Source organism: Thermobia domestica, chromosome 4 (genome assembly GCF_964235325.1).
Source record: "Thermobia domestica chromosome 4, izTheDome1.hap1.1, whole genome shotgun sequence".
Classification (NCBI taxonomy): Eukaryota; Metazoa; Arthropoda; class Insecta; order Zygentoma; family Lepismatidae; genus Thermobia; species Thermobia domestica.
The window spans coordinates 309,788,242-309,799,679 of NC_137457.1; positions in this window are offsets into that span (position 1 = coordinate 309,788,242).

Here is an 11,438-nt window from a genome sequence, read left to right on the forward strand (position 1 = left end):
ATGTATGCAGAGTGTCTCCCAGCCAAGTTCTGAAGGGTCTTCAGGTCCTCTTTGCCACATTGTGCTTGGCATTGCCACACAGGAACAGTACATCCGTGAGATTCTGTAATGCCTGCTCCTTCTTCTGCAATGCAAGGTGCACGTTTTGCTAAAATTTATTGATGGTAGAGGTCAGAGTGATGGTCTGACCATATGGAAGAATCTGGTAGTGCACACTTGCCGACAATTCCGCCATACAGAGCATAAGCTTTCGTGGGTGCAGAGGTGGACTTGAGATGTAAGAAAGAGTGACGTGGCGACAACCAATGTTTGGTACGCTTGGTAGTATCAAGGAAACCCATTTTTCGTCACCAGTGAGCAAGTGATCAGGTGCCGAGTAAGCAAGAACAAACAGGCCGTCACTCATTCCTTGGTGGCTGCCGACAATGTGTGGAGTACCCACTTGCTGAACTTGTATCCAGTTTGAATTTCTATCCAGTTTGTTGTTGTTTTTGTCAAATTCATGGTTCGCAATTCAATTTTAGTATCTAAGTAAGTGATACTAGGAAATATATCTTTTCGAATAACAAATTTATAGAAACTTCATGAATTCTGAAGAATTACTCCAAACTGTATATTTGTACTATCCCAGGCAGGTGCAGTCTGAATGTCTGTGGAAACATGGAACCTATCCCAGGTAGGTGCAGTCTGAGTGTTTCTGTGGAAACATGGAACCTTTCTGCAAGTTCATCACACGTTAGACCATTGCCCTTTTCTATGACTTTTCAGGACCTCGTCATCCAGCATAAGTTGTTGTCAACTGCGAAGTTCATAAGAAAGGCTCACATCTCCCCAACGGAATTTCTGGAACCAATGCCTGATAGCAAGGGCGCAGATCCTCGGGGGCCCAGGCCCCCCAAAGCTCACGTGGGCTACCTATTGTATTTAAGAATATACAATACTAGGCATAGTTTGAATGCAATTTGTCTTAAAATCCTCATATATGCCTTCTGCATCTGAATGGGCCCCCCAAATTTACAAACAAATCGGCGACTTTGCCTGGTAGTCGGCATTCTCACTAAAGGACTGTCATGTACGATGACTTGATCCAGTAGCCAAGAGGTCGACTTGAAAGTCATACAAGAAATGCTAACATGCTTCTTCGATTTCTCTTTGACACAGGACGAGCTATGATTGCTGTATGGTGCAACGTGCCTGTCTTACTGAATATCGATAGTCAGACCAATTCCCGGTCGTTCGGCAGGCACGTGCGTCATTCTGTTTCCTTTCTGTGATAGCATGATTAATGGGATGCCACAAATGGCAAGAACTTCTCTTGTAACTTTGTACAAAGATCAGTCAACATAGATATATAAACGTATTATAATACTTAACTATACTCTTGTTTATATATATATATATATATATATATATATATATATATATATATATATATCACAAAAATAACATTATCGGAGGGAAACAAATTATCTAATTACAGTAAATTCTGTCAACTTGGCCAACTCTCTAATTTGGCAACCTGTTCATCTTGACCTGGATCGTCTTGAACCATCATTTCCCATAAGACATTCGCCGCATTGAAGCAATGTTTAACCTGTGATGATAATGATAAATTTACGTGCATATCTTCGCTACGCAAAATACCGTTTAGTTATTTTTCTTAAGTCTTTTGTACTCCCATATGAGAGGGTTATGTTCTGTATTTGTGACTGGAGACAAAGAAGTATGAATTTCCAGGATTTGTTCTTGGAGGTCAATGACTAGAACACTACCTTAATAAAGAGATGATAAAGGAAGATGTGAACAAGAAAAAGCATGTACAGGAACTCAGAAAATGGTTGTACGTATTTGTTTACCCTATATGTTTTGGTAAAACCATTAGGTATATCGGCTTCTTTCATTATTGGGGAGTTTTAGTAATCTGGAAAATTCTCAAGATTAGACCTAATCATGTCAATTGTCAACCATTGACACCTGACGGTTTGTCGGAAGGTAGCGGAGGTTTTGAGATATGAATTCCCTTAAGATTTTCTCTTGTGCTCCGAGGGAGACACGTGTAGCTCATTAACAAGAGTTAGACGATACTATACAAGAACTACAAAATTAGAATGTGCATACGCCAAGAAGAATAAAACAAATACTCTACATTATTTAAAAGTAGTTGTCGTGCCATTGCTTACTAAAACTTTACAATCAAGTAATATTTGTTGACGTCAACCATAGGTTGGTGGGCAACATGGACATTTTAAAACTTTTTTTCTCGCTTGTAAGAGTTGGTTTATACTTTGATAAGACCTCTTCTTCGTAACTGCATCTAGATATTTTATCATTGATCATCCTCTTTCTGGTTTTCCTTCTGCCTTTCCCTCTATTAGCACAATGATCCAAATGGAGTTTCGAATAAGATGGTCAAGCATACTATTTCTTCTTTTTTCTATTATCTTCATGATCAGTCGCAGTGCCGGATTCACGTATAAGCTAAACAAACTATAGCTTAAGAACCTCAATTCCTTGGAGCCCCAAAAAACTTTAAAGAAAAAAATGGCGATAATGTAATTTCAAAATAATAAAACAGCAAATACAACAACAGTGCTTTGTGTTATGTACTACTTTGTTATGAATGAGGTCCCTGTTTTTTTTTTAACTTGGTTTGCAATTGAAGCCTGTTTCTCAGCCCTGCTAGTGATGGGATGGAGTCCCGGTAACCCAGCTCCGCATGTAATGGAGCCATTTCCCAGGCCCGCTTGTAATGGGGCCCCGATAAACCAGACCCGGTTGTATGGGGGCCCCGTTAAACCAGAACCACTTGCAACCAAAAGGAAAAGGGAAGTTTGGGAACATACGTAATGTTGAAATTCTAATCAGGAAAGAATAGACTTCGTTCTTTAACATCCAATTTTAGTGCATTCTGCTCAATGAAGCAGAGATTTAAAAATAACATTATTTAACTAGTCTGGTTATTAACACACACACGGTTTACGGAGAATTTAATATCGCTCCAATGACCAACACACACATGATTGGCTGAGAACTTAATTCCGATCCAGTGACCAACACACACACTTGATTGCTCGTGCGCAGTAAAATTACATTTCCAATTTAGTAGAAATTACACTCATGCGCAGAAAAATTACAGTTCCAACTCTCACTTCCGGTTCCGAATAAACACACCACCACCACCAGCAGACTACACATAGAGGATTATGACCACAGACTGCAAAGGTTACAACATTGGACTATGAACACACATTCGAACTCCTATTGAACATAGAGCAGTGGTTCGACCCCCGGTACACACACACTTGGTAGCGCATGAACAAACTCTTCCAGTTGCAGTGGAAGTTCCGGTTCCCGATCAGACTACGCAACGATAACCTTTTACGACTGTGACCTATTGTAGCGATGACACAAGAAAGGCTCCGAACACCTATATGCACAAGCTGTTCCGACTCAAGTTCCTGTACCAGTACCGGTTTCGAAGCAGACTACGCAATGAGTAGGCTGGTACGATCCCACTTTTGAATCGTTATAAAAGGCTATTACCTATTTTCATTCACACAGACGCTCTTGTTTACACATGCACAGTTCCAATTTAGTAGAAATTACAGTTCTAACTCCCACTTCCGGTTCCGATTGAACACAGCAGCAGCAGCAGACCACAGATCACAAAGGCTACAACATAGGACTATGAGCACATATTCCAACTCCTATTGAACATCGTAGAGCAGTGGTTTGCTGCCCGATTGTGGTTTTCTTTCCAGTTCACAAACACACACACACACACATACTTGGTTTACGTGTGGGAGAAAATCATTGTCAGTGTTAAAATTGCCTTCGATTTTAGTAACATATATTTTGTTTAGGGCCCTTCAAACGTATAGGGCTATGTTTTGTGTAACAAATAATTATTGTGGTGAAATTCTAGTTTACTGGTACTTTCGTAGCATTTTTTTTTTTTCGTTTTGGAGTATGCAAGCCCAAGAGTTCCGGATAAATCTCTTTATTACTTGGTATTTAATACTTAAATTCTGTTATTTGTTTCTTACGTGGAAGAAACAATAATTGTGAAATTTTAGATTTTGAGTAATTTTGTTAACCTTTTTTGTTTTTGGACTCCACAACCCAAGTAACATTTTCGTTGTCAAACGGTGTGCCAACCGTTGTCTATTTGTAGGGATTGTTGGCAAAGGCAGTATCAAAATGCCAACGGCAAATTCAACAATTCATTAACTATCGATGCCAGCAAGCTAAAACAAAACAGTGGTTCAACGTAGGTGCATCGTTGCTTTGGCAACGCATCGAAAGACGATGTTCTATTTTGTTGTCACAATGTTGGTGTTCCGTAGGATGATGATCGTTGGCCAACTGTTTTTTCACGTTGGTGTTTTGTTGGCATTCCATTGGCCCAACCACACCATAGTTCGTAGATTGTAGGGTTACGATCGTTGGCCAATTGTGATTTTCTCGTTGGCATTTTGTTTGAATTGTATTGGCCCAACTCCTGAATGGTTGGCACACTGTCCTCCATTGATTGGTTGGCCAACTGTACATAGTCGTCTGTTGGCCCAACGTTGCAAATAATTGTTGGCATAACGATTTGCAGTACCGCCAAAATCACCGTTGGCCAACCAACTATTGTCGGTTAGCCCAACCATTTGCCAACCCAAAATGCTACTTCGGAAGCATAGGGACCCACTGAACCCGTTTATTACTCAGTATTAAATAGGTACTTATATTCTGTTATTCGTTTCTTATGTGTGAGAAATAATCATTCTGAAATAAATTCTAGATTACTAGCAATTTTAGTAACATTATTTTCTGTTTCGGAAACCCCCAAGCCCAGTGGCACCTGCTAACTCGGTTACTACTGAATACTTATATTCTGTTATTTATTTGGAGAACTATGAACATCTCGTTCGTGAAATTTCACTCAGCAAGCAAATCGACATATAACGGTGCAAAGAGTAGAAATATGATGGAGCATCAGCAATGAGTTGAGTTTATAGTGGTTTACAACAAGAATTAGTAATACTACTCGAAACGCTTCGTATGTTCATTGCTGGGCGCATAATTTGAATCTTGTTACTGTCGATGCCTCAAAAGTCTTCACATAACGTTTCCAATGTTTTTGATGTTCTTCGAAGTATTTTCCTTTCTTCTTTTCAGTTCTGGTGGTCCTAGATAGTCACTTTTAGCTCTTGGTGATGAAATGGCTTCAAAATTTAAGAAGAAAATTCTAACAAGCAATGTATAACTAGGTGGGAAACAAAACTTGTTAGCTGCATGAAAGAGAGAATTGCTGATGTTCTAAAGCACCTTACCGCGATTTGTCTGACAAGTAAAAACACCAGATGAGTTGAAAGCAGCTGATCATTAAAGAAGATAGAGACATTTGAATTCGTGTTGATGCTAGTCATACATTTGGGAAAGGATACATTTGGGAATGTCCATGTATGTAACTTCCAAAAGTTTGCAGTCTTCTAATATTGCTCTGCAAATAGCAGAGGGAAATCTGAAGAAATCACTTCAGCAAATGAAAGATCTACGGGGAAAGTATGACGAGTTTGTAAAATCCACAAAAAACCTGCCCTCGAAATTGATTATTTCAGAAACATTTCAAGAGAAACGCAAAATGTTTGCGAAGAAATATTTTGATTAACTGGCTACGGATACTAGACAAAATATTGGAAGATATATTTTGTATCACTGTATGTTATCCTATTCTGGATTGTATTGTGTCACAACTAGCGTCTGTTTCCACGGAATTACTGAAGTGCTCAATAGCTTTTCTTTCCTCACCCCAGCAACATTGTTGTCTGCATCTGAGGAAGACCTTTAGAACATAGATGTTCATTTTACTTCGACCTCACTCACCCTCGCCCTCGCAGTAGCAGTTGGCCCTCGCCCTCGTTCACCCTCGCTCTCGCGAATGGAATTGTCCATCGCCCTCGCGCACCCTCACCCTCACTGTCGAAGCTTGTCCTCGCCCTCGCGGCCAAAACTTGTCCTCGCCCTCGCGCACCCTCACCCTCGCCATCGAAGCTTGTCCTCGTCCTCGCGCACCCTCGCCCTCGCTGCCGAAACTTGTCCTCGCCCTCGCGCACCCTCGCTCTCGCCGTCGAAGCTATTTCTCGCACCCTCACCCTCGCCACCTAAGCTTGTCCTCGCCCTCGCGCATCCTCACCCTCGCTGTCGAAGCTTCTTCTCGCCCTCGCACACCCTCGCCCTTTTCGTCGAAGCTTTTTCTCGCCCTCGCGCACCCTCACCCTCGCCATCGAAGCTTGTCCTCGCCCTCGCGATAAGAGTTGTCCATTATCCTCGCTCGCCCTCGCCTTCGTCCTCAAAACTTTTTCTTGTCCTCGCGCACTCTCGCCCTCATATCATTGAGGGTGAGGAGGCCACGAGAGGGCCTCCTTCGTGAGGATCAGAGCATCAATTATTCAACCTATTTGTTGAATTATTTCCTTATCGTTAGTGGCGGATCCAGGGGAGTCGATCGGGGCGATCGCTCCCCCCTAGAAGAGGAAACTTCTTTATATATATACAAATAAAACGCATCCCAGAGTTTGGAGCTCTTAAAAGTAGCTCTAAGTAGCAGTATTACAACCCACCACCTCCACCAGAAGTCCGTCCTGGATCCGCCCTTGCTTAACATACGTCGTAAAGAAAGGAAACTAAACATATCATCGTATAACTTACTGTGAAACACCTAAAATGGAACAACTGTTACAATGGAAATCTCAGTCGATAGTGACGTTTATATCATTTATCAACAGTATCCAATGCCTTTACTTCAAAATGTCAGTTGAACTACGATGCAAGCATAAGTATTCAGCCACACAAGGGCGGCTCTCATGAGGGTGAGGGTGAAATCAAGGTTTGATGAGTGGCGGCAGAGTGATTGCCGCGGACTATCTGACAGAATTTGACAGTCAACACGTTGGCCATCCCTGATGTATGTAGCGTAACTGAGGAATTTGAAGAAATTCAAAGGGAAAGATCTAAAGAGCTTAATTTTGAAACTCCGTCAGCAAACAAATAAAATACTTCAGAACACGATTGTTGAATTATCACTCGGAAATATATACCCACTCTAACCTATAACATGAATGACTTCATCGATTTGAATGTGAATTTAAGTTAATTGGTATTTTAAAATATAAACTGAAATGTGTCAATGTGCTTGTAAGGTTAATTTCGATGCTCAAATATTGTTAATATTCACAATTTTTATTTTTTTTTCAATAATTGCCATAAATATGAAACTTTGTCTTACGAAACTACCCTAGGGGCCAATTTGTGCACTTTATCACTTTGGTCTTGGTTCATTTTTGAGCCAAAAATTTTTTAATTTGTCCAAATTTATATTTCTCGTTTTACCACACAATCGTTCAATACTTGCACTATAATATTTACAATCAGTATATCATCCTGTAACGTATTTTATTCCTAATAAAAATCATTGAACAACACAACATACAAACCCTATCTCACTGGCTTGCACGCGAACCTTTGGTGCATGGGGTTCTGGGGACAATTCCGAGTGGGAGAACATTGAACGACAGTGGATCGAATTCCACGTTAAACCTATAGGTCCACTTCTCATATAGCCTCGCCGACGAAAGAGGACGCTAAACGGCAATCAGTCAACAGTTGCAAATTTCGGCTGCATAAACAACTTATGTCTTGTGGAACTTATTAAATTTATTTTGTTAAAGCAGCTCTTTTAACAAAATTTCAGTATTAACGTGTCAGATATTACTATTTAATTACAAGAAAAAACATATTATTTATTTTGTAACTAAATGATAGCTCTACCCACGTAGATTATAAAAGCAGAAACAATGAAAATCGATACAATAGTGACTGACATTATTTTAACAAATATCGATTCAGATAATAGTTTGGGCTGTCACAAAACTATGAAAAGTTAAAAATTCCGATTAATTGTAACAATTTCATCAGTGGTGGACATTGGAGAAGGATGTATGCTATTAATCAGCCCATTTCATGGGCATCCAAACTCACGAGCCCAACGCTCGCTAGCTCGGCATTCGCGCTCAACCGTTCTCGGGTTCAATAATTAAGCGCTACCCCGAGCGCCAATGAAATAAGTCAGCGCGAGTCCAACTGAGGGATGTGAGCCCGAGCATGATTCCCAAAGGAATAAATGTGCGAGAGCCCAGTTGAAAAAAATTAGCCCGAGTCCGAGAGAGTCCAGAGCAAAATGGCCATCTATGAACCAAAGTCATTCCATCAAGTCTTTTTCCATCTGATCTACTGCATTCTGATGGTTCTGTCATTGATTGTGTTTGTTCAGATATCAGCGCTCTTGTCATTTACTGCTGAATGACGTGAGTGACTGTCTGTCTGTCTACCAACACTCTTTAATCATGACAGTGTAGTAGACACTTCTTATCTAAAACGTCTCCAGCACAGGGAGGGCAACAATGAGGCACACTTACTTCTTAATGTAGCGTTATTTCTACCCAGAAACTTTCATGGAAAAAAATCAAATATTATTCTTATTTGCATTATTATTTTTAATAATTATGTACGTACACACGAGAAATCGTCTACTGCAATTAATTGAAAGGAAAAATACGATTAATATATAACCTTGCTATGACACTAACTTTTAATCTAGGGGACATGGCAGATGATATTTTAAATTTTGCCTCTCTCCAAAAGAGGTCAAACAGCAAACTCCAAAACAGTTGCTTATAAGGAAGCTTGTCCTCCTCTCTCGCGTGCCCTCGTTCTGCTGAAGGAAGTTGTCTCTAGCCATCGTGCACCCTCGCTCCCGCAGTAACACTTAGCCCTCACCCTCGTTCACCCTCGCCCTCTTCGTTGAAGCTTTTCCTCGCCCTCGCGCATCCTCACCCTCGCTGCCGAAACTTGTCCTCGCCCTCGCGCACCCTCGCCCTCTTCGTCGAAGCTTTTCCTCGTCCTCGCGCACTCTCACACTAGCCATCGAAGCTTGCCCTCGCCCTCGCGCACCATCGCCCTCGCTGCCGAAACTTGTTCTCGTCCTCGCGCACCCTCGCCCTCTTCGTCGAAGCTTTTCCTCGTCCTCGCGCACTCTCACACTAGCCATCGAAGCTTGCCCTCGCCCTCGCGCACCCTCACCCTCGCCATCAAAGCTTGTCCTCGCCTTCGCGCACCCTCGCCCTCGTGGCCAAAACTTGTCCTCGCCCTCGCGTCATTGTGGGCGAGGGAACTTGAGGGTGAGGATGCCCTCGAGAGGGCCACCCTCGCGAGGGTGAACATCTCTGCTTTAGAAATCTGGATATGACTTTGTTACAAAGTACAGTAGTAATGTAAACTCAGATTTTCCATTGCAAATATGGTATTCGGAGATTATAATAGGGCTGACATCAACAAATGCTTCTATATTAAACGTAAAAGGAAAACAAACTTCAGGACTAAACATAGTCAAAATTGTTTCAAATTTAGGAGAAAAAGCTTTCTGAAACGACTTTCTGTTTGTTTCAAAACTCAACTGAAACGAAAGTTTTTGTTTTGTTGTATGGTACGTCGCATGTTTGAATATTTGAATCTATTAGAATAACATTATTTTGAAATTGTTTCAGCAGTTGTGCAACATCCCTAATATTCCCTTTTTAAGTCTTAATCATGATGTTATGTAAATAACATGTGTAAACATCATTTCTTATGTTTTTTTTTGTTTTCTCTTAAAAATGTATGTGATTAATACTTTTTCCTTTTGAATAATATTGAAAAGACATTTCCCTTGTTTTGTACGATGGATATGGTACTGTCATTTTTAAAAGCTCTGTAAAATTATGGTAAATTGTGAAATGCTGTAGTATGTAAATATAACATTTATATCTTATGTTATTCTGTTATTTAAGATTATTTTGGAGTAGGATTTCTCAACCTGGGGGTCTCGAGAGAGTTTCATGGGGTTCTCGAAGATAAGCGGAAGAGATAGATGTAATTAGAATCTAATACCGGAAAATATTATAAAATATTATTTTGAATTTTGCTCCGATAGGAATACTTTTATTTTTATACACACTGTTAAGAACAACAAAAAATAAATCTGCTAAACATTTTCAACAGGTACACAGTTGTTTAACCCTTATTCGGGCAACCGGGGCCTCCCAGGCCCAGTAGCTTCATTTTTCTAAAATTTCTCAATAACCATACATATTTCGAAGACATAAAATACTGAATTCTTTTATCTTTCGTCGAAGTTAAAATCAGGAACATAACGAGTTGGTAAAGCTTTTTTTTTTTTAATTTGAAAATCTTTTCCTGACGTAACCGGGCAACCGGGGCCTAGGAGGCCCTGTATAACTTTAGTGAAATTCCTGTCAAATATTAGATCAAATTGTCACATAATTATATATTGAACACGTGACTATTGTAACCTTTAGTCGGAACAGTATGCGGCAACAGACATTGAATTTTGAGTGTTCTGCACTTAAAATATATACTGGGCCTGACAGGCTCCGGATGCCCATTTACGTTACAAAAATGTCTGGACCGGATTTGCTATTCTGCTTGGTCGGCTTACAAAAGCGTGACACGAAGTTTCGCTACTTGACAAAAATATATACCGGTACATTCTAGACTAGTCTGAACAGTAAGTGACAAAAGGCATTGATTTTGTGTATTCTGCACTTAAAATATATACTGGGCCTCACAGACTCCGGTTGCCCGTTTAGGTTACAAAAATGTCTTGCCCGGATAAGGGTTAAAAATCAATTTAAATGAAAGAGGATCGGATTCGATTTTTGTAATATGAATGAACTGACCAATTTTAGTTTTATTACATTCACTTTTTGAGAAGTTCCTGTATCCACTATATACAAGAAATGGATTCTACTATCATAGAAATAGATGAGTATCGTGAGATCTCCGCAATAGGTATATTAAAAATCCCACACAAACTTAGTACAAACCAGAAGAGGGGACCGCTGGGAAGAGGATGTGATAAAATGGTGGTCGTGATAGGAATTAGGTTGACAACCACTGCTTTGGAAGAAAGTATTTCTGTGTGTTTGTGTAAAAACATCGTTTGCTGTTTTTGCTATAATAGTGAAAAATATATTCGATTGTGTAGGGCCTCCTAATATCCTCTTGATCCAGGGCCCCAAAGAGTTTTGTTACGGCACTGTTTCTATGACCAGGTCCTTAATGATTTTGGGAAGAAAGCCAGAAGGATTGAGGCTCACTTTAAATAGTGCTAGTTTCTGGCAAGTTTCTAATGTATTATTATTATTATTATTATTATTATTATTATTATTATTATTATTATTATTATTATTATTTTGATATCAGAAATAGTAATAATAATACTGTATTGAGTGACGTATGTAGGACGGCTATCGGGCTCAATCCCTCCTCGAAATAAATTTGTTTATTTTTCGCATTCCACGTACAACAATAATCGTTACAACTTCTAAGAA